Genomic DNA, 25,326 nt, shown 5'->3' with positions numbered 1-25,326 from the left:
ACAAAGAGAAAGGAGTTTGAAAAATCAAGCCACATGAATTTGTTATGAACTTTTGAAATCATCCACGAGATGTATATGCATAAGTGTGGTCCTAAATAGCATACCAATGATTTTCAGAACTGAACTAAGAGATAGATTTCACTCAAGTCTCAGGCTGACCAATGAGAGGTACACACACAGGATAGATCTAAATAGCATTGTAAAGTCTTTAAAAATGGAAGCGACAATGAAACTATAACCCATGGAATGTTGGTTACTTCTTGTTCTGGATAATAGACCATTGTCATATATATGTAATTTGCAAAGGTTTTTTTTTTTTTCCCATTCTGTGTGTTGTGTTTTCACTTTCTTGATAGTACCCTTTGAAGCATGAATGCTTCAAAGTTTGATGAAATCCAATTTATCTAATTTTTTTTGTTTGTTTTTGCTTTCTTACCTAAGAACATTATTGCCTAATCCAAGATCACAAAGGTTTATACCTATGTATTCTTCTAAGAGTTTTACAGTTTTAGCTCTTACTTTTAGGTCTTAAATTCATTTTGAGTTAATTTTTACATATGGTGTGAAATATGTGTCCAAATTCATTCTTTTGAATGTGGCTATGCAGTTGCCCCAGCTACATCTGTTGAAAAAACTATTCTTTTTGTTGTTGTTGTTGTTGTTAAATTGCTTGTAGTAATCAGTTGACCATAGTTGTATGGGTTTATTTCTGGACTGTCAATTTTATTTCATTGATCTATATGTATATACTTATATTAGTAGCACACAGTATTGTTTGCTATAGCTTCGTAGTAAGTTTTGAAATGGAGAAGTGGAAATCCTCCAACTTTGCTTTTTTTCAAGATATTTTTGGTTATTCTGGATCCCTTGCATTTCCTTATGAATTTTAGGATCAGCGTGTCAATTTCTACCAAAAAAAGCCAGTGGGGTTGTGGTAGACATTGTTGTGTTACCTCTAGATAAATTTTGGGATCTATTTCTTTTAAAGCTCTTTTCCTAACCTAGTTTATCCCATAGATAGATAAGTCGTTTAAATGTATTATGATTTTATTATATAGAAATGAAAGGAGACAAGTTGTGGGAAGTGTATAATACGAAATAAATGGTAACATAGAAATGGTGAAGGGCGATTAGGAATATACTTTAATGTCCTAGAGCAGTGATTCTCAAATGCTTGAGGAACACTGTTTTCACTATAAAAAAATTATCTTTGCCATGAAACTAAGTATGATAAATGTAAAAATAAATTAAATTCAGAATTGTGTTTGTCTTACTTTTTTTAGTGTATCATATAAAAATATCACATTCAAACATATTTAAATATCATGTGTTTGCCAGCTCTACATTGATTCCATAAATTTTTATTTTCTGTATTTTAGTGGCTTGAAAGCTTGAAATTCTGGAATGTATTCTTTAAAGGACCTTTGTATCAGTCAAAATTCTCAATAGTAAGACACAAGAATAGCTCTTGATAACTGAAAAAGGAAATGAATTCATTGAAAGGATACTGGACAGTTCATAAAATCACTAGGAGGACTAGAATGCTATAGCAGGAAGCTTCCATTTTGACCACACTGCTCACATATACTAATTATAGCCTACACCCTAGGAAGTTTCCAGAAAGACCCTGGTAATCACAATCTGAGAATATGAATCTGCCACCATATTTTAGTGTTAAAAGCTAGCATTTATAATGAAAACTTTTTTAAAACTCCAGTTTAGTTTAAAGCTCCCTGTGATCATTGAATTAAATTAGACAAATGTGCTTTGACCACCCACTATGAGCACTTGGCTAAGCTCCGATCATGAGCCCTGTTATGTTTGACTTGGCTTGCAAACAACTTAGCCATGTTAAATGTGTTTCTTGCCTACCAGTGAATGAGTAAGGGGAATCTTCCAACTCTGTTGGGCTTTGATACTAAACAGCATATCCCCAAGAGCCCTGCTCTACCTGATGTGTACACAGAGAGCAGGAACAAGAATAATTACAATCAGGCTTCTACTGGCTGTGCTTAATATCAACGAGTCAGCAGAGTGCCAATCAGTGCATTTCTGCACAAATTTATGATGGGAGCTTCTTTTTATTCACAGCAAGATGTCCAGTTTGTGGGAAACAAACAACACTTGGCATGCCTTTCCAATCTGTGGCATCCTCACTTCAAAAAAATTCACAATAAATTGAGAGTGCAAAAGTGGTTTCCTGTAGTGTTAAATATGAAGAATGTCTTCAAGATGTTGCACTTTGGAGTTCTTTGTGGTAGACAGGCAATCCAGCTGAAGCAGCAAAACAATCCACTCTTATGAATTGTTTATGTGTCATGGTAAAGGTCTAAGCCAAGAAGCATTATGTGTTGATGGAAAACTTACGTGTGCAGTGTCAGGTGCAAGGTTTTTCTGTGGTTCCTAAGACTGTCTTTATACATGTCAAAATAAGAACGTTTCTGTTGGTACCATAAACTGTCTTAGTCGTAGGAACACCAAATGTCTGAGAGAGTGAAATGGTTTATTTTTTAATAATATACTTATGTAATAGAGTTCAGGCTTATTATTCTTGGTAAATAGCTGATAACTATTAGATTAAATTCATTTGATATAGTATGCAAATGTTAAAAAGTAAATTTAATTCCTAAAATTTTTAAAAATTTTTTAAGATAACTTAAAAGTATACCGATTTTTAATATGCACTGAAATAACTAAGAGGAAATTATTTAGAGAAGATAAATTTTCCTGAGTGCCTTTGGAGTAGAAAAAATAATTTTTTGAATATGCTTTTCACTTGTATATTTACAAGTGTGTGTGTATGTGTGTGTGTGGTGAGGTAGTAATGACAAGATGCTTTTTTAAAAATAAAAAATCAAAGGTTCTTAGTATTGTATTAATAGAATTGCTTCCTAAAAGAAATTATTCCTTAAATTAGCTAATTAAAATGCTAAACATTTATTATCTCACATGGTTCTGAGGATCAGGAATTTGGGTGTAGTTTAATTGAGTGGCTCTGGCAATGGGCCTTTAAGGAGGTTATAATCAAGATGTCAGCTGGGTTTGTATTCATCTGAAGATTGGAGGATCCATTTCCAAGATGGTTCATTCAACGTAACTACTGTCTGGAGACCTTAGTTACTTACTTGCTGTTGATAGGATGCTTCATTTTTTTTCAATATAGATCTCTTCATATGGGTGCATATATATCCTCACGACATGGCAGCTAAATTCTCACAGAATAAGCAATTCAAGAGAGAGTGTAAAACAGAAGCCACAATGTCTTTTATCAGCTGGTCTTGAAATTCACACTGTTCATATCCTTAATATCTTATTGGATACATATATTAGCTCTATCCGCAAGATCTCTATTAGCTCTATTAGCAAGATCTGTATAGGTCATGAACACCAGGAAGTGGGGATTCTTTAGGGCAATCTTGAAGGCTGTCAGAGTAGGTATAAAGGTTTTAACAGGAGCTTAAGATCCTTTCACATCAGGGAGTTATTCGTTTTGACATAGACTTAAGATGCTCTATGCTGGTCCACTGGACCAAACTGTTTTGCTGAAAGAAGAAAAGCAATAATCAATCCTAAACCAGTCTAGGTTACACAAAGTATTGATTGTGCTGCACTGTCTAAATAATGACATATAGCTCTGGTTTCCTCACATTGTAAAATAACTATCTCTCTGTGAAAAACACAATATTGACAAACGTTTATATGATTGAGGAATATTTTATATAAAATTGTTGGAACTATAGGACATACTGTCTACTGTTTGGAATATCTTCATTATTTTTAAGAAAAAAGAAACACATTACCTTTTGACTTATATGTATTAATAAAAGAGAAAACTTAAGCAACAAGAATAACTGGTATCAGCCACAAAGCTATACTTTTATTTTTGAAACTTGTAACACAAAGATGTAACTAGTTAGTAGATTGTCAGAATAGCTAACAAAAACAAAACAAATAGAACCACGTATTGTGTTTAAATCTACTATATATTTAATCCTCAAACACATATTTTATTCATACTACAACCACAACTACAGATATAACTTTATGAAGTTTTTCTCTATAATAGTTTCCCTTTTAGTTACTAATATTTATGTTTCCATTTCTCCTAATTTATTTTTTATATATTTAACCCTTGCACCTATAAAAATTATTTTAACAAAATATTATTTTAATAAGTTGTCATATAATCTCAGAAATTTATCAGAGTCCTTCATTTCTTGGGTTAGACATCTGAGAATTAGGGTATAAAAGTTTTATTTTATTTTTTTGTGTGTGTATAGAATTCTAAATATTTTTTCAGTTAGATCTTTTTTTAATACATATTTTTTTCAATTATAGTTGACATACAAAATTATATTAGTTTCAGGTATATGACATAGTGATTAGACATTTATATAATTTACAAACTAATAACCCTGATAAATCTACTACCCATTTGACACTATACATAGTTATTACAATATTATTGACTATATTCCCTATGCTATGTTTTACATATCTATGACAATTTTGGAGCTGCCAATATGTAGTTGTCCCTTCCCCTTTTTCACCCAACCCCCAAACCCCTTCCACCTGGCAACCATCAAAATGTTCTCTGTATCTATGAGTTTGTTTCTATTTTGTTTCTTTGTTTATTTTATTCTTTAGATTCCACATGTAAGTAAAATCACATGACATTTGTCTTTGTCTGACTTTACTCAGCACAATACCCTCTATGTTCATCCATGTTGTTGCAGATGGCAAGATTTCATTCTTTTTTTATAGCTGAGAAATATTTCATTGTATATATGTACCACCTCTTCTTTATCCTTTCATCATTGATGGACACTCAGGTTATGTTCATATATAGCTATTGCAAATAGTACTGCAAGGAACATATGGATGCATATATCCATTCAAAGCAATGTTTTGGGTGTCTTCGGATAATAACCAAAGATGAGATTACTGGGTATTTCTTTGTCTCTTGTTATAGCCTTTGTTTTAAGGTCTATTTTGTCTGGTATAAGTATTGCTACCCCAGCTTTTTGTTTATTTGTTTGTTTGTTTCCATTTTAACGAAATACCTTTTTCCATCGTGTTTAGTCTGTGTGTGCCTTTGATCTAAAGTGAGTCTCTTGTAGGCAGCATATGTAAGGACCTTGTTTTCTTATCCATTCAGCCACTTTATCTTTTAACTGGAGCATTTAATCCATTTACATTTAAAGTAATTGTTGATAGATATGTAGTTATTGCCATTTTATTATTCATATTTTTTCTTCTTCTTCTTAAAGAAGTCCCTCTAATATTTCTTATAATAGTGGCTTGGTGATGATAAACTCCTTTAGCTTTTTCTTGTCCTGGAAGCTCTTTATCTATCCTTCAATTCTGAATGATAGCTTCGCTGGTAGAGTAATCTTGGTTGTAGGTCCTTGCTTTTCATCACTTGGAATATTAAATGCCAATCCCTTCTGGCCTGCAAATTTTCTGTTAAAAAGTCAGTTGACAGTCTTATGGGAGCTTCCTTGTAGGTAACTAACTGCTTTTCTCTTGCTGCTTTTAAGATACTTTGTTTTTAACTTTTGGCATTTTAATGATGATGTGTCTTTGTGTGGGCCTCATTGAGTTCATCTTGTTTGGGATTCTCTGTGCTTACTGGGCTTATATATCTAATTTCCTTGCCAGGTTAAGGAAGTTTTCTGTCATATTTTCAAATAGGTTTTAATTTCACTCTCTCTCTTCTCCTTCTGGTATCCCTATGATTCGAAGGTAGATATGCTTCATGTTGTACCAGAGGCTTCTTAAACTATCCTCATATTTTTGGATTCTTTTTTTTCTTGTTGCTGTTCTGATTGGGTATTTTCTATACCTTATCTTCTAAATTGCTGATTTGATCTTTTGCTTCATCTATGCTACTGTTGATTTCCTCTATTGTATTCTTCATTTCAGTATTGTATTCTTCATTTCTAATTGCTTCTTTTTTATGGTTGCTATCTGTTTTTATTTTTCTATCTTTGTTAAAGTTCTCACTGAGTTTATCTAGTCTTCCATTAAGTTCATCGAGCACTCTTATAATTAGTGTTTTGAACTCTGCATTTGGTAGATTTCTTGTCTTCATTTTTTTTTTTTTTTTTTTTTTTTCTGGAGCTTTGTTCTGTTCTTTCATTTGGAACTTGTTTTTTGTCTTCCCATTTTGGCTGTCTCTCTGTGTTTATGTCTATGTATTGGGTAGGGCTTCTAAGTCTCTTAATCTTAGTAGAGTGGCCTTATGTAGTAGGTGTCCTATGGAACCCAGTGGCACAGTCTCCCTGGTCATCTGAGTTAGGTGCTCCAGGTATGTCCTTTTCATGAGTTGTATGTACCTTCCTGTTGTAGTTGACTCTTGGTTGCTGTTTGAATGTCAATGGGAAAGACTGACCCTTGAACTGATTAGTTGTGAGGATTGGCTGGTGAGTATAGTGGAGAAGCTATTGTGCAGCGACTGATCCTATAGAGCAGGATTTGCTTTAGCTGGGCTCTGGTGCCTTCCCAGTCTGCCTTTTGTGTGTGTTATCCTTGGATGAGGCCCCAGATGGTGCTCCAGCTTGATTCAAAGCTGACCACTGGGCATGCCGGCCTCAGGGACTCAGGAGGGGGCCTGTCACAGGCCAAGTTTTGCTGTAGCCTAAGTCCTGCCAGGGTCAGCTGACATGAGCCACCAAGCAATCCACAGATGGTTGCCATGCAGGTTGGCCTTAGAAGTGACTTGAAAGGCAAGCCAAGAACCGAGGCTGGCTGCTGCCTGTGCTGGGCTTGGGGATGTTCAGCAAGAGCCATGGGGCATGCCACGTCCAGATGCTACTTGCTTGAGGTTTGTGAACCGTTGAGAAATTTTAAGAAAATCCACAGCATGAGCCAGACAGGCCATTTATATGGAGAAATCATTGGAATGGCTTGTGTAGGCCCACAAGTTGAGGGAGGAGAGGGTCTCAGGGAATCACCGGGGCAGAGTGACTAGTGTTAGTCAGTTTGATGGAGACTGAGGTATGGTGGCCACCTGTGCCTGCATGCTGAGAGTGGGGAGGGCTCAACAATGCGATGATGGATTCTGCCAGCACAAGATGCTCCTCCAGCCCTTGCCCTGAAGCTAAACAACTCGGTTTCTCCCTGTATGTCCCTGGTTCCTTTAAATCTTCTGCCCTAGTGCTGGAGCTCATAGAGTATGAGTCTATCAGTGAGTAAGTTCATTAAGTGGGTCCTTTAAGAGGAATACTTGGGATCTTCAGTCACCCTTTGTCTTACTCAGCCACAATTTCTGCTGGTTTTCATGGCCAGAAGTTGGAGGGATTTCTCTTTTTCTGGCACTGAACCACTGGGCTGAGGAGCCTGATCTGGGGCTGGAACCACTTGTTTCTCAGGAAGGACCTCTGCAGCTGAGATAGCCCTCTTGATTTTTAACTGTTATAAATGGGTTTGTGACAAGCCCCTCCATTGTCTCTGTCTCTCCTTCCATTCTTGAAGTGACTTCTTCTGTGTGTTCTTAGTTGTGGTACTTCTCTTCAGCTAGATTTCAGCTGATTCTTGATGATTCATTGTTCTGTAGTTTAGTTGTAATTAGATGTGGTCATGAGAGGAGACAAGCACAGTGTTTATCTACTCCACAATTTTAACTTTAAAATCAGGGTGTAAAGGTTTTAAATAGTGAGTAGCTGATCCAAGACTAGCACTAGAATGGTTTCTGTCTCTAAATTGAGTTTTCATACCTCTATTAAGGATATTATTTCTTCATTTGTATTATACAAACAATTTTTACAGTTGGGTTATAAAAAGAGGTTCAGCTAATCAAGCTTGAAGATATTGTGACATTATTTATTATGATATTATTTCTTAAACTTACATTGTTTATGTTCTATTTTATAATATGTTACACTTTAGTTTATGTATCTAATTTTGTATTAACATATAGAAATAAGTGGTCTTGTTATTTATATGAACTAAAAATGCCGAAAAACATTATAAATATATTACTTTCAGTTTTACAAGTACAGTGATAATCCCTTCTACCACTCTATACTTCCTCCTTCTAATTCAGTTTTGCCACAAGAAGACACCATGCTGAATATCTTTAGATTTAAAAAGGATTGAAATTTACTGATTAGATCTTTCTGTTGTAAAGAGGAGTTAGGGAACAGGTGTAATGGTGTGTTTCTGGGAAAAATGCAGGACAATCTGATTTTTCTTCCCTCCCTTTTCTTCTCTTACTAGAGGAGGATAAATTGAGAATAAAATATCTGTATTACTTTGGGAAAGAGTCTCGCAATATAGCAACTCTTTAGAGAGGACACAAAAATGGCCTAACAACCTTGAAAGTGTTCTTTTAAAGTCTATTACATTTTGAAGTATTGTTTCTGGACGGAAAGCTTTTTTCTTGCTTGATAGCTTTGAATTTCCAATATTGTTTGTGATTGCTTGCTTTAGTGTGCAAATTCAAATTTCAAAAGACATTTTACTTTTCTTCAAGAACTTTCATGTGTTTTGCTTTTGTTTTAAACTTGTTTTTATTTCTAGTTGGAATATGAGCATTTTTAGAACATGATTTTAAGGTGTTTAGACTATTCAAAATTTTCTCTCTCTTAATATAACTTTGATGATAATATTCCTTTTTAATTGAAGAAAATGAAAGTTTAAAGTGGTTTCAAATGTATCATAAGTTATTATATTTTATGACTTTTTACATTTCTTGTTACCTTAAAATTAGTTACATGTTGAAGTTATTTATTATAGATACAAAACTTTTATCAACAAAAATGAATATATTCTAAGATATTGTGATTTTGATTTGAGTATTACTTTAAGCCTTTTTTATTCCTAGAAGAGAGTGGAATATTTCTTAAATGTTAAATAAATCTGTCTTGTTCAATGCTTTGAATCTAATTAATTCTAGAAAGATCATTGAACTATTATAAGTTGAGGATTTTCTACACTCCAAATATAACAATTAAGATTGTAATAGAAAGAGGATACTTTAGAATATGCAGTGTCTGAATCTGTTTGGGGTTTGTATAGCACTTTCTTCTCAATGAAAGTTATCTCTGCTGTAGCTGCAGATAGTGAGCAAAAGAGAATGCAATTCCAGATGTGGCTAGGGTCATAGTTGGGAGACAAATCTTATAAAGTCTTTTAGGCTCTAGTAAGAAATTTTGTCTTCAATATGATAGCATTGGAAAGCTATTAAATATTTTTAATTAGGGGATGAAATTTTCAGGTTGATATTTTTAAAGATTGTTTTGAAGTTGTATGTAGATGTAATTAATGGAAGTGAGTGTAGTTGAGGAAATTAGAAAACTATTACAGTATTTCAGGCAGGAGATGACAACAACTTTGACAAGGGTGGTGGATGTGGATATGGAGAGGAGTGAATACATTCCTTAGGAAGTATTCACAGAATGTGGATATGGATTTGATATGAGGGAAGAAAGAGATGCTCAAGATTGCTTCCACAGCTTTTGTCTTGTATAGGTGGTTTACTGGTTATATAAGTCATTGAGATGTGGCTCCCCAAAATGACAGAGCTTCTTTATATTTCATAGGAAGAAACCTGGAAGGCTCTACACCAATAAGGTAAGAGTAGTTTTTAACATTGTTTTATTTTGACAAATTTTCAAAATACACCCGAATTTTTTTGCATAATATATGAGAAATCCATAGGTGTGTAGGTTATACTTAGGGAGTTTCTAAATTTACCTTTAAACTGTATTGACTAGATTAGTCCAGGTACACAATGACTTTATTTTTTTCATCAAAGTAACTGGCTATTTATCTTCACTGAGGCTTAGTAATCATTCTAGAAGTGGCAAGCAATTCTTATTAATTATTTTTATTGTATTTTTTAATGCATATAATGAAATTCAGAAGATTGCTAGACATAATTGTTGCTTATAAAGTCTCCATTAAAAGTATTTTCAGAGCAAATAACTGCATTTTAGATAGTACTCTTTTAAATGATCTTGACATATGTAGGTGGGTCCTATCTTTAAAAGCAGCTCCTGTTTCCATGCTCACTATATACCATGTCCACCCCTCCTCAATAAAAATGAGCACAGCACTCAGGAAAAAAAGATTTCTTAGCCATCTCTTTGGACATTTTTGTTCTCTTGCCACCCAGAAAGGAATGGGAGTGGAGACAGGGAAAGTAGGTAAGGTTATAGGAGGAATCATAAGTCCCTTTTACTTTTTTCTCCCACAGGAATTTCTTTCCTCTTGATAGCATCTACTGTTAAATACTTCTAGTAAGGTATTGAAAATGAACAAACTATTATTTGACCCCAGTATGAAGAATCTTGAGGCCCACTTACATTGTTGAAGAGAGAGGAATTAGTAAACTAGTACCATAGAGTCTGACTTTATTCACTGGATTCAGTACATTATTTTTTAGATTCTCCTTTATTTTTCTCCTTAGAAAGGCTGATTTATTCTTTAATTTCAGCCATACAATCATTTGCATATGTTTCATTTCTATCTAGTGAAAGGGTGAACTAAGTTATTCTCTACTTTATGGTTATTGTTCAAGTAAGTACTTCTCCAGTTTGAGTCCTAACTGTACCGCTCATTTTTATTTATAAGCTATTCAAATCTAAAAAGCCTTTGAAATCTGACTTGGTGGCTTCCCTTTGCATCATCTACAAGACTTCCTAGCTTAAAATTAATCTCTGATATTCAAGCCTTTAGCACCAGCTTCAAGCTGAATATTCTTTTTTTTTTTTTGTATCTATATTTATACAATTAATATTTGTAGTAAAACGGGAAAAATAACTAACAGGTGGCATCCAAATTTGTCTTAGGAAAAATATCTATATTTATTTTGTAAAACTTGGGTAAATATTTATAAATAGAACAGGAGTCCAAAAAATGTGATATATAAGTGAAACTGTTCTACAAATTACACTATAAAAGATTTGTTTCTTGCCTCTAGAGAAGGCGTGGTAGAGCAAAGAACAGCAAAAGAAGAAAAGAGGAATTAGTAAGCTGATGCAAAATCATGGTCATGAGCCCAGGCATGTAACCTCTATTTGTGACACTTAGTTTCAGTACGCCCACCCCAATAAAAACAACAACAAAAATGAAAAGAAAAAAAAAAAACAGAAACAGTAAACACAAAAACCTGAGACACAACCTGGGTGAAGGTACTTATTGGGAAGTGATTTTAGTTGTCCAATATGAAGAAGAAGGGAGATGAGAAAATGATAAATAACAAGGCAATAGAAGATGCATCACTATGTCTATTAACTGCTATGGATGGAATCCACCCATGTGGAGGCCCTCTTAGAACTCTCAAAATGTTCCACTGGAAGACGAGACTGATGGGAAAGCTGTGGTACCACTGAAGCCCATCGCTCATTCATTTGGGATTGTCTATGCCTCCTTCCCACTTTACCCTTAGCTATCGGAATTGTCCCACTTTACCCTTAGCTTTCAGATTTGATGCCAGATCCTCTCTAAGGCCTGCCCTCTATTCCAAATCTTGAATAAAGTCTACTGAAATCATAATATGCCTGCCCTCTACTCCAAATCTTGAATAAAGTCTACTGAAATCAGAATATGCTTAATATGAAGAAATATTATAGAGAAATTGGTTAAGAGATTGAATTATTTTTAGGATGTCTCAAGGCAAGAGATTAAACTTTCAAGGGTGCAACATGTGAAGGAAGAGAAAACCATGACCTAAATAAGTTGCAGAAACTAGTAGAAATTGATGGGAAGATTTTAAACTGTGCCAGGCTAAAAGATTGAGATTCAGATCCAAATTTCACTAGATCTCTGAGAGGCAGGAGATCTTAACTTGAAACAATGAATCCTACATATTCCAAAGTAGGATTCCCATGAACCGGACGAGTAATATAAATTATTGAAAAAGCTTAAAATAAAAGGTATCTCGGTATTTCATTTTATTTTATTGTTAACAGCATGAATTATTCCATTTTACTTTATTTTTTACTTTTCTCCAAAATGCCTGTCTCTTTGTCTCATTTTCTGTTTCTAATTAGAAGCTGTGGGAGTTATAGGGTCTTGAAGGTTGCATATCTGTTTAAAATGGGTAGTTACTACTAAGCTCAAGTAGATACTGCTGAAATAATCTCTGCAAAATTAGGGAATCTTTTACTTTCTTTCCCTTTTCTCTTTTTTTTCCTGTTATGCTATAATATATTCCCAGTAACTAGAACAGTGCCTGGCCCATAGTCAGAGAGCTCAGTGAATATTTGATGAATGAAAGAACATATTGGTTACATGTGGGAATGCAGACATAATGTCATCAGATTTTCAGATTTTTTTAAAATATGCAAACTGGGAATGTGAATTTTTAGCTGGGACATTCTGTATTTTAGATGTTGGAAACCAATTAAAAATGTTAAATTATTCTGTTGGTCCCATCTTGGCGGATAATCAAAATATACCGAGGAAGACTGTTACTTACCACCTGTGCTCTAGATTTTAATTTGATTTTCTAAAGGTACATGTGTGTGTTAGTAAATTTGTCATCCAGTATAACCATCCTCCTACTTTTCATAATTGAGGAGAAACAGAGCATACCTATTAAAGTCTCTAGTCATTTATCTCTACTTCTTATAGAACTTTTTAATTCACAATAATTTTGAGGAGTTTTGTATATACATAAGTAAGAGTTTATATATGTAAATATATATAATAAATATAAAAGTTGTATATAAAATTATATATATATATATGTATTGAGGGGTTGGCTAGGGGCAGGCTATGCTGGTTCTGAAGCTTTCTTCAACAGCTGCTATATGATTCAGCTATCTTTTTGAGTCTTGTATTGCCAATGTCTAAAAGCTTTCTTGAGGTTTTATAGACTAGCTTTTAAAATTATTTTTCTTCAAGAATTTTTCTCCCACCTCTAGTTTGCTTTGTCGTCATTCTTTTCTGAATATCTAATGAGCTTGCAGTCTTTATTACTCACTTGTATAGTCTCACTATTGTGAAACTATGTATTTTATTTAATAATAGTTAAAGTTGCATATAGGTTAGAACCATTTTTCTCTTATATTTTATACAACACCTACTACAGGATTGGACTTATATAGATGTTCAACAGTCTTCTGTCAAAATGAGTGCTATCAATATCTGAACAGAGGGAGACATAACTTTTCAGAAAACAAAAGCTTTTTTCCCACTTGAATTTTTCATCACTGTTGGAAGCATGCCCATTTCCCATAGCTCTGAAACATGAAATTTTATATTAACTTTTGCTTCTTGAATTTTTTCTCCTGCATTTATTTCAGTTGAATTCAATTTCTTCATTCTTCTTAGAGTTTGAGTCTGAATAATATCATGCCGAAAATTTCAAATTAATTTTTTTATAGATTATCTTCTAAAATTTTCCTTTTTGTGTGGTGTAAAACTATAAAATATACTTTCTTGGTTTGACTAAGTCCTCATCTTACTTGAAATCCTATAGTGTCTCCTTATCAATATCTAAATGAAATTTGAATTATGAACAATTTAATTTCCAGTCTTCTTATTGTTATTCCTTTCCTGTTTTTCTATCTTTTACTATTAGCCTGGTATCTTTGAACCAAACAAAATGGCTAGTGAAGAATTCTGGTTTCCGTGTTCAAGCCTCTTTCGAGATTTAAATATACAATTTTTAATTTTCAACAATAAAATAAATTATTGCTTGATGAGAACACCTGAATTTGCATGATCGTTGCAGTTTTCTCTCTGCAATTGGCATGAGAAATCACTCTATAATCTAAGCCACTTATTAATTTTTCCACAAAAAACTATTGTCACAGAAACCATAAATATTCTAAATCCTTTTGATCACCACATTCTTTCCTTGGTGCAGAACCACATGGGAAGCCAACTCATAATCAGAAGTTTGCTTGGTAAGTGTGGAATTAAAACGAGTAGCTTTAAATGACTCAAATATTAAGTAGGATTAGCTTAAGATTGCTTCTTAGCAACTCTTTACACTCGCAAGTCTTTCCGATAGTGTGTTCTGAAATCTGGGTAGGTAGAAGCTGTAAAAACTGTCATATAAAAGCTACAGGCAGCTTCTCCAATGGGTAAAGACTTGATTATTCCTTAGGAGCTGATTGTTATTTCACTCTGGGAAAAAACTCCTAAATGGGTAGAGCAAGAATCACTTATGAATTACATATTATTTGGGGAGAAAAATGTGATGTAATTGTTCACCCAAACAAAAACATTTTGGACTGTGAAGCTAAGTGTACTGTATGCTAATATTATGATTTTGAATCTCTCGCAGGCTCAATTTTCTCCTCAGTTAAATGGGGACAGTAATATTTAGGAGGATTAGAACAAGTAATACAAGTAAACCTCTGAATTATGTCTCGCCTCTAGTAAGTGGCTTAATATTAGTGATAATGATGTACTAGAATATCACTGCTTTTAAAAACAAATATTTCATTTATTTGACTGAATCTAGACTGCTCTGTGCCAGTAAATGGATTTTCGTTTTTCCTGGAGATGTGGGTACTTTGGAAAAAAGACAGCAGAATGAAATCCAAGTCCTATCCTTACTGCTTGGAGTACTATGTATAATGTATATGGTTGCAAGTGCAACATGGAAATGCCTGTTGATTCTGCACATGATTAACCCAGATGGATATAGTAATATGCACTACTATATCTTGATGTGTTTGCCTGTTTCAGGAAGGGAGTTTTTCTTGAGTTAACCTTCCCACCCATAACTTCCTTGAGTAGAGGAAGATTCTGGGACAGAAAATTAGAAGGTGATCTTTCAAGTGATGTGGAAGGAAAATTGCTTTTTTCTGCTCTGACCGAAGGACTTTTGGGTGTCTAAATGTGGAGGTGGGTTGGCATCCTCTTGTGTGGTGGTGAGGTATAAATTAGTCACTATCCCACAAAATTGGGCTGGGGTGGGGTTAAGGCCTATTGTGATTTGGGAAACATTGCTGACTTTTAAAATGCATTCTCCTTTTTTTTCATTGGAATTGAAGTGTTGGGCAAATGGTTGGCCAGCTACACTACATTCCCCAGTTCTTTTTGCAGTTAGATATTGCCATATGACTGAGTTATCTCTAATGGAAGGTGAGAAAAAGTGATATATCCCACTCACAGGCCTGGCTTATAATTATAAGCCTACTAAGCATTTTGCCATGCTCTTTTCCCCTTCTGCCTAACTAGTACGACAATAGCCAGAGATCTTAAAACTTGCATGGGATGAAGATGGCAGAGTCACCATCAAACTAATGCCTGAATGGCTGTATGGGGAAAAACTAGAGTTGGCCTGGAACCCCTTTATGTGAGAAAGACATATTTTTAAACCACTGAATTTTTGGTATTTGTTCCAACCAATTTGCCTATTGTAACCAATTCAGAAATTAATCTTTGGGCAGTGATGTCACAGGCTGGAAAGTTAGAGAAATATATTGACATTTATTAAATCTATCTCCAGCTACAACTTGGAATGTAGACTACATGCTCATATAGTTTTAGGTGTAGTGATTGAAAAGAGCTGGAACATTTATACTTGTTGGCTGCCATTCATTGTTTCAAGTAAGGTACTGTATTACAAGAATTGGTTGGTTTATGCACAGAGAGTGAAGAGGAGAAAGAAAATTCACAGATGAAGGGCCTCATAGGATTTAAAAAGCCTCACAGGATTAAAAAGCTAGCTACTTCTGAAACCCATACAGAAAATAAAATTTTAAAAGGCTTCAAATACAAAGACCCAATAAGATGTCTAAGTTAAATTAAGGTAATTAGCCTTGCAACAAAAATTTAATATCTTCCCACACAATTGTTTTAGATGTACTTAGGTAGTTGTCATTAAGTCCATACATATGAGTGCATACACACACACACACACACACACACACACACACTTGAACATACACATAAACACATTCTTCAGAATAGTTAAAAAAAGAGCAGATTGAAAAATAATGTCTAAGAAATTATTTTGGATGTGGCCACTGACACTTGGAAGGGACAAGAAATAAATAACCCAAAAATTTACTTAGTTCTTGAGAGAATTGTACTTCCAAAGAAACCATAAATCTCACCTGAGAAAATTTTTGACTCTTTGACCTGTAAGAAGAGCATATACTCAGTGCTCATTACAGATGTGCATGGAGGTTGCCAGAAAAAGAAGAACCTCTTGGAGGGCAAATCCAGGGGCCACTGAGTATAGTGAACAACAAAACTTCTCCCAGAAAGCAGAATCACGCTACTCCGGGGATCTCCTCTACAGCCAGTGCAGAGACTTACACAGTGCCCACCCAGTAGGAGTGCATTGTTTCAACAAACCAAGATTATAGCTTTTTGCTAGTCTTCTCTTAAAAAAATTTTAAAAAGTATTTCTTTTCTTTTTTGACCAGTTTTAGGTTTACAGAAAAGTTGAGTGGCAAGTACAGAGAGTTCCTTTATACCTCTTCACTGCAACTCCAACTTCCACAATTTCTCCTGTTGTTAATATCTTTCATTAGTGTGGTGCATTGTTACAATCGATGAGCCAATGTTTATAAATTATTAATTAGATTCTATAATTTTCATTAGGACTCACTCTTTATGTTGTACATTCTATGGGTTTTGACAAATGTATAATGACATATATCCATCATTATAATGTAATACAGTATAGTGTCACTGCCTTGAAAACTTCCTGTGCTCCACCTTTTCATCTTTCCTTTCCTCCTTAAACCTCCACTCACCCTTCTGCCCCATCCTAGCCCCTGGTAATCACTATTTTTTTTTTTATTAAATTTATTGAAGTGATGTTGGTTAATAAAATTATATAGGTTTCAAGTGTACAATTCTACAATACATCATCTGTGTACTGCATTGTGTTCAACATCCAAAGTCACGATGTATTTGATCCCCTTTACCCTTTTGTAACTCCCCTCTCCCCGCTCTTCCCTCTGACAACCACTAAACTGTTGTCTATGTCTATGAATTGTTGTTTATTTGTCTTGTTTGTTTGATGCTTTCAGTTTTATATTCTACATATGAGTGAATCATATGGTTGTCAGCTTTTTCTGTCTGATTTATTGCTCTTAGAATGATAATCTCAAGATCCACTCTTATTGTCACAAATGGCAGTATTTCATCTCTTTTTTTTTTTATAACTTAGTAATATTCCACTGCATATATGTACCACATCTTTTTCTCAATCATCTATCAAAGGACTCTTTGGTTGTTTCCATGTTTTGGCCACTGTGAATAATGCTGCAATGAAAATAGGAGTGCATATATCTTTATAGATAAATGTTTTCAATTTTTTTTTTTTTTTTTTTTTAGGTAGATGCCCAGAAGAGAGATTTCTGGGTTATATATTAGTCTTATTATTAACTTTTTGAGAAATCCCCATACTATTTTGCATAATGGCTATACCAGTTTACATTCACACCAGCAGTGTATGAGGGTTCCTTTTCCCCTACAATCTCTCCAACACTTCGTTTACTTGTCTTGTTAAAAATAGCCATTCTAACAGGTGTGAAGTAGTAGCTCATTGAGCCAGTAATCTTTTTACTGTCAGAATAGTTTTGCCTTTTCCAGAATGTCATACAGCATGCAGCCTTTTCATATTGACTTCTTTTACTTAGCAGTCTGCATTTGAGGGTTTTCATGCTTTTTCATGGCTTGATAGTTTTTTTTTTTTGTTTGTGTGTTTGTTTTAAGCACTGGTTAGTACTCCATTATATAAATGGACCACAATTTGTTATCCATTGACCTATTGAAGAACATCTTGGTTGCTTCCACGTTTTGGTGATCACAAATTATTCATGTGCAGGTTTTTATGTGGACATAAAAATATGTTTTTGACTCATCTGGGTAAATACCAAGGAGCATGAGTACTGAATCATATGGTTAGAATATGTTTACTTTTGTATGAAACTGCCAAACTGTCATCTAAAATGGCTTTACCACTTTGCATTCCTACCAGTAATGAATGTTCTGTTTCTCCACATATTATCCTTTTTAAAAGGAATTTTATTGTAGTTATTATGCTCTATTAATGTATATTGACTAGGGCTCAAGCAGAAAATTTTCATTTCAGTCTCTGTACCACACACACACACCCACACACACACACACACATAACTAACCACCAACAATAAAAAACCATCCAGCTCTGATGGAGAAACTTCACGTTCCATAGATACTGGACTTTGAAGCAGATACAGAAACTAGATAAGACTTTGAATTATCTCCTTGGGAAAGGAATGAGTCTATTTTATCCAGGTACAGATATTTGATGGTCAGAGAAGTAGACTGTGGAGATAGCTATCTGTCCCTAAGAATTCATTCCCCCTTTCTTGCATTATAATTAAAGGGCTGAACACATGCTAACCAGTTATATAGTGTTTCCCAACTTCCCTTGCATTTAGGTGTAGTCATGAGACTCTGTTCTTCTAGTGGTTCCACTATTCATCCATATAAGTAGAAGTAATGTGTGCCATTTCCGAGGTTGGCTACAAAGACTTCCAGTCTTGTACCTTCATGTTCTTTCTCATTTTTCTTTGTGCTGGAATGGTGACTAGAGGAACATAGGAAACCAAATGTTGTAAATGACCAAGCCCTAGCAATTTGGGACCCTGAATTACAGCATTGAGGAGAACTACCCTGCTGGCTTAAATGCTTCCTGTGGGCTGTTAAGTGAATGAAGAATGAACTTCTAAATTTGAGCAAAGCTTTGTTCTATTTGTAACAAGAACTTAGATCTAGTTTTATCTACTTTAATATGCATGCATAATGTAAAGTGAATTATTATTATTATTTTTGTCCTAGGCACTCATAATGCTACCTGTTTAAAAAAAATAATGGACATGGACAAGAAGCTCATGATCTCATTCTAAATTGATTCATTTCTCAGTGTCATCGTTGCTCTTAGGAGTAATGTAATATAGAAGTTAAAGAAATTGGCATCTGGTAGTTCTTTTACTACTTACACTTACTTATATTTAAATGTCAGATTTCGTTAACTTGAGAACAACATTTCCTTAACTTTTAAAACTTTATTTATCTAAATAAGTTTTTATTTATCTAAATAAGTACCTGTTTCATTGGATTGAGGTGGAAGTTAATTAAAATAAATTATGTGAATAATTAATATATAATTTGACACTTAGGTGCTCAGGCAACATTAGCTATTAGCTAGCTCTACACTCTGTGAAGTTGGATTTTATACCCACATTTAGAGGAAAGTCTGGAGTTTAAAATGAAATAAACAAAAAAATGTTTCTGCTATGCTTATAGCCCCTGGGTGAAATACCTTTTGACTTTAGTCAGAGTGAGAAAATGAGGAAGTATAAAAGACAGGGGTTTTGTTTGATTTCCTGGGGGAATAGCCAATTTCCCCAAATAAAGTAAAATAATAGTACCTCCCACTGGGCAGAGAGTTTGTAAAGAGAATTGCTTGAACCTCTTCATACAAGAAAATCCAGCAGTTAGGGCAGATGCCAGAAAGAGCATGAAGGGGACTGGTAACACAATGAATTGCAAATGTGTACAAAGAGTTCAGCAATCGGCAACAGGAATGAAAACTGCAGTGAGTATGTGTTGCATGGAAGTTATTGGCAGATTAAGTTTAGAAATCCTACAGCAGCTGAAGCAGTGAAGACAATAAATAGTTTCAATTGGCATCCAATACTTTACCATACACATAATGAGAACAATACAAGAGAGAGTGTGAAAGAGAATGAGAATGAGGGTTACTGGGAATTTTAGGGAGGTCATAAAGCCCAAATGTCAGGATTAACTATACTATGCCTTACTGGCAAACCCCCTACCTGGCACCAAGAAAGAAAATAGAAGAGCAGAGAAGCTAAGAACAATAAACCAAGTCATACTTTCAAAGAGAAAAAATATTGGAGGGAAGAGATTTCTAGCTTCCGAGGTAAGGAAAAATTGATGGTCATATTCAAACTTTAAAAATTATACTCTTTGCATCGTAATTCATTTGCAGTATGCTTGAGGTATTCTCAATTAAATTTCTCTTTGTTTTAATTCCCAATCTATAATTCTCACAGGGAATTATTCTATATTAAAAGCAATAGAGAATTTGGGCCCTAACAAATGTCTAGCTATTATAATGCTGCATCAGTGATTGATTTTATTGAGTTCAATCCATCACTTCCTAACCTATAAAGAAAAAAGGCAGGTAAGCTTAAACGATCAAAGTTGAGTTTAAAAATCTTTCTCTGATATTCTGCAAATCAAATGATAGGAAAAAATGAATCAAATTTAAGTGCAGAAAAAAAATGTGTAGGTGAATTATTTGAAGAAGCAAGAATGGTATGTTCTTAAAATATTATCTTTCTCTAAGGAATGTAAACTTTGAGAGATCAGAGATGGTCTTTGATCTTTTGTTTGTTTTACAGCAGAACAGTTTAATAAATGTTTTCTTGTTTTACCCAGTCTGTCTTATCTCCTACTGTTTCCCAACATGAAGCTTCCAGTCCAGGCATGCAGGCTGCTCACTCTGTCACATCGGCCACACTCCTTGCTTCTGAACCCAACTTGTGCACTCATACCATTTCCAGTCTTTTTGTAATGGTTTTCATTTTTTTCTTCTTCCTCCCAAATCTTGTTCATTTTTTAGAGTTCAGCTTAAATCCTCTGGCCTTTTTCCTATCATTGAAATCATATAGCGTATAATTCTTGAACTCTTTATTTTATGGCCCTTTAATCATTTTATGTATGTAAATTATATTTTTCAATAAGATGATAACTTTTTTGAGTGAAAGGCGCAGGTCTTTTTTCAGGCACATGGCAGACATTCAATAAATATTTATCAATTGTTTAACATGCTTCGTAATGCATGTAAGTTACTCTTAGGAAGTAATTAATTGTACATTGGAAGACTGGCAAAAATTGATGCAAAATGAAGGAGAGCAGAGAACTGGATGAAAACAAAGCTTACATTAATGGTAGCAAATGACATGATTAACGTCTTTTCTGGCAGCCTTGCAGCTTGAATTTGATAAAGAAAAATAATTTCTCCAAAGAACCAAAAGCTAAAATGAATGATGGAATTTAACTCCATAGTGTAAGGCTGTGTTAGTAGATTTTTAAAACAGTGACATTTGAGTATAATTTAAGTACAATACATCAATCTGCCATTGAGCTATTGAACTTCAAGTAAAAAAAAAAAAATCACTGAAGAGTTTGGTATATATAGGTAATTGATTGAAAATCTATCCTGACTGACCCCAATGACAATAATGTTCAACTCACATTACAAATCACCTGTAGTTGTTAATGGATTATTTTTTTAATTGTGTTAAAGTATTAATGATGACTGCAAGGGAACAGAGCATTTCTTATGTATTCTTTTTCAATGAAATGAATATCTAATGTTTTTTTCTTTAACACTGGCAGTTTACAATAAACTTCAGTTGCTCTAGTTTACATTTCATCAGAGGAGAAAAAGGCACATTCGGTTGTCTTTTATTTGCCTAATCTTTCTGTCTTTATGAATGCCTTGAGATTATGGGATCAAATTAGTTCAGCCATAAAATGTGGAAATAAACAAGTAATCGGTTACTGTAAACTAATAAAAAGAAAAATCAAACAGAAACACCTTTTCCTATGAGTTCTAGTAGGCCTGCATCCAAGTTCCTAGCTCAATTAAAATATGATTTTCTATTTTTCTGAAAGGAATCATGAGTGTTTAGAGACTGTTATACAAATAACATTATAAAAGTGTCATAAAGTGAATACATTTTTGAGAAATGATAAAAATAATGTAACCAAATGACATCAAAACATGTAGTAAAATTAATAAAAACACCAAACTCATAGCTAGAATATTTAAATTAATGTTTGACCAAATGTAGTCTTGGATTCCATCATCAGAATTACTTGGATGTTTGAAATGCTGATTCGTAGTTCTTTCCCCAGATCTATCTATTAAGTCAGAATTTCTGAAGGTGAATCACAACAATCTAGATCGTAAATCTAGTATCCCTGATGATTCTTATAAATGTAAGAATTAGAAAACTATTAAAATCTACTTGACTTCTTGATTCTTGACTTTCAAAAATATGTCTAGAATGATAAACATCTCACTGTTGATAGTGTTGACTCCTGACTGATGAAGGAGGGCAAAATCTTGCTTTTTAATTATAGATCTTCACATTGCTTTTACTCAAAGATCTGGCATCCTTTAGTAATAAGACACATCTAATTTGATGGTTTCTGATACTATGAGTTGTGTTTTGTCTGTGGACACCCCCTCCCCACCCATCTTTTGCTTAAGAGGAACACATTGGGGAAGTTGCTGCAGTAATAAATCCAGGTGTGGTGTTTCAAATCTAGGACTGTCTTGGTAGCCTCAGGCTGCCATAACAAAATATCACAGAGTGGGTGACACAAACATTGGGAATTTATTTTCTCACAGTTCTGGATTATAGAAGTCCCAGGTCAAGGTCTAGTGGGGTAATTTCTAGCGTATAGAAGTCCCAGGTAAAGGTCTGGTGGGGTCAGTTTATACGAAGATGCATCTTTGCTTAGGTCCTGAAATCATGTTGAGGAATACCAGGAACACATTTGTTATTTTGATCCCACTAATGTGGTTGGGTCTAGAAATAGTTTTGATATTATTTAATCAAGATCTTATATGTCTAAAATTAATTTCTTGGATTTAGATGCCTATTCAATCTATATTTTCCACATGGCCCTTATTAGTTGGCTCAATTCTGCCTTCATGTACTGGTAAGTACTAATTTTCTACAACAGTTTTGTCTTGAACTGCTTACCTAAAAATAACTCTAACACTTTGATTAGCTTTTGGTACTGCTATTGCATAAAATGCTGTACCTTGTTCCTGGTATAGTCATTACCAGTTTGGTAACTTCCAAAAGGCTTAATAGCCTGATATTAGGCACCTGTTATAGACCTGATTTCAAAACTCGCCTGCTTCTTTGAACCTTTGCTCTCTGTCCCCATTTTCCTGGTTAGAGTCTCTTAGTCTTTGATGGTTATTGATGTAAACCATAGCCTCTTTGTGCACTATTCTTTGCATAATTCTTTCCCTTCCCCTAAAGAACTCTGCCCTAAGGAAATGTGAGTCAGGATTTTTTTTTTTTTTTTTTTTTTTTTGGTTATCTCTTTCTTTTATGGTCATGGTTTCCTCCTCTTATTCACTGACCATACTTGTTTATCAGGCTTGCTTTGAGACCAAGTTTGTTCAATATGTAATTAAAAGAAATTTTGAGTTGTTTCCCAGAGATATCATGCATGAAAAATATCTGCTTCCATAGGAATAATATATGTTCTTGAATCATAATCTAGAAAGTAGAATTAAGCCCAGTAAGAATTCCCCAGGGCTTAGCAACCTTACATCATTTGTGGGGTGAGGTGTTTAACGATATGAATTGAGGAAAAAGAAGAAAAAAGATTCACTTGAGGAACCTAGCCATCAGAAACTATCTTTCCCTCTGGACTAGCATTTTCGGGAGAATGATGGACCTGGTGCCAGTGATTTTCCTATTTTTAAAAGACAGATGCAAACCTCTATTTATCCCCTTCCTGAACAGTTTTTATTGTTTTGTGCTATATAAGATCTCTTGAGAAAGAGATGCTTTACGTTCTAGCCCATTCTCTACTCTGCATTTCTCAATACATTCCTGGAGTATAAGAAAGCAAACCATGACTACAATTTTTATGGGTCTTTCATAATATTCCATGAGCATTGTTGTAATGCCAGTCTTCTTGGATACAAACACAGCAACAGCATTCTGACTTTATGTACACCTACTTTTTGACTGACAATCTCAGGCTTTTACTAAATGATTTTAAATAAACTTACATAGTCTTTATACAAAGAATCATTTTTAAATAAACTTCTCTGAACCTAGACCTGCTTTTCTTTACTTTCCTTTAGTACCAGATGCTGGTCTATCTGACTCCTTTTCCTTAGAAGGGATATTGTTAGCCAAATCACTGACAAAAAAAGATAAACTCAGATTTAAAATGGGGTCTTCTGATTTCAAGTCCAATTCTATTTTAATGATATTGGGTATTAATAGGTGGGTATTATCTCATTGGTTCTTTTGGTGGCAAAGTAAAAACATGAATTTATAAACACTTATTGACTTTTTAGGTAGTCATTTTATGTAGCTGCTGGACTCATTGAATGATGGCAGCAAAACCTCAAACTATAATCTATAACTGTCTTCAATACCATCATGATTCTTCTTTCCTGAGGTCCTAATCTAATTAAATTGTCATCACCCTGTTAAAGTATGGTTAGAGGGCATGTTATGAAGTTTAGTTGAAGAGGAAGAGAAAACGAGGAATTAATTATCTGACATAAGAGTATCACAAATTTCTTTGTTGACAACATGATTTGAAAGTTAAACTATTTCTAGAAAAGAGCAAGATACATTTTAGTGTGAAGTAAAGGGGATCCCATTGGGGAAAATAATCTTTACACATAAATCTAGAATTTAAAGTTTCAAATAATAGTTTAAATTTCTCTTATTTACTCTAATTTTTACAGAGTGAAGAACAATTGTAAAAAATTAAAAGTTATGATGTATTCATTTATATATTTGGTTATGACACAAGTATAAGTGTTCAGCCAGCAATAGAATTTCAGAGGAGTTAGTTTTGCTGAATATATATTTATGCTTTTAATTAACTTTGTGCAAAGTTAAACCTATCTAGAGATTTATACTGTTTATTAAACCAAAATTTCTATGAAACTAAGTTATGGACTGGATTTAGTTCTGGATAAATTTTAGCCTTTTGACTGTTTAGGTTAGTATCTTGCTAGTGACCTAAGTTAAAAACAAAATAAACATAATATTGTTATCACTGGTGATTATTATTATTGAAATTGCTTTTCTCTTCAGATTGAAAACTTTGGGAAAATAATTTAATTTTTTAGACTTGGCATCAAATTTGTCATTAGATTATTCTCTAATCACTTTAACCTGGATTACAGCAATAACTTTTTAACTGATCTACCTTTTTCTAGTCTCTCTTCTTCAAACATATCTTTCATATTGTTGTTAGCCTAAGTATGCCAATACTTTCTTCTAAAATAATAAATATTTTAATTGAGTAACATTGAGGTATCTATAAAAAACCAGGTGGTAGTATTGAAAAGGTGGTTGTGAAGTTAGAGACAGCTGCCAAAGAGATAGTTAGGAGTTATAGTTAGAAGAGGAGAATTAATATCAAGGAGATGGGTGTAAGAATAGGAACTAGTAAATTACATTGAGAAGAAATGTCTCTAGAACCATAGGTTGCAGAATTTTCACCATGACTTGCAATGAAAAATACATTTTACATTTTGATCAGGTATGCAAACAAACAATAACTTATTTATACACGTATACATGCACTTGTATG

At 33.9% G+C, this 25,326-nt stretch overlaps 1 long non-coding RNA gene across 1 annotated transcript in view; it reads left to right on the top strand.

Moving 5' to 3' along the window:
* Positions 1–25,326, top strand: part of LOC120588124 (uncharacterized) — a 124,316-nt gene that overhangs the window by 68,385 nt on the left and 30,605 nt on the right. Inside the window, exon 4 of the long non-coding RNA XR_005649145.1 lies at positions 9,546–9,576. This is a non-coding gene — a long non-coding RNA (uncharacterized LOC120588124). The remainder of the gene's footprint in view (positions 1–9,545; positions 9,577–25,326) is intronic.

This window comes from Pteropus medius, unplaced genomic scaffold (assembly GCF_902729225.1).
Source record: "Pteropus medius unplaced genomic scaffold, Ma_sr-lr_union100, whole genome shotgun sequence".
Classification (NCBI taxonomy): domain Eukaryota; kingdom Metazoa; phylum Chordata; class Mammalia; order Chiroptera; family Pteropodidae; genus Pteropus; species Pteropus medius.
The sequence above is the reverse complement of the archived record's forward strand: the minus strand, read 5'-3'. Positions and strand labels throughout refer to the sequence as shown.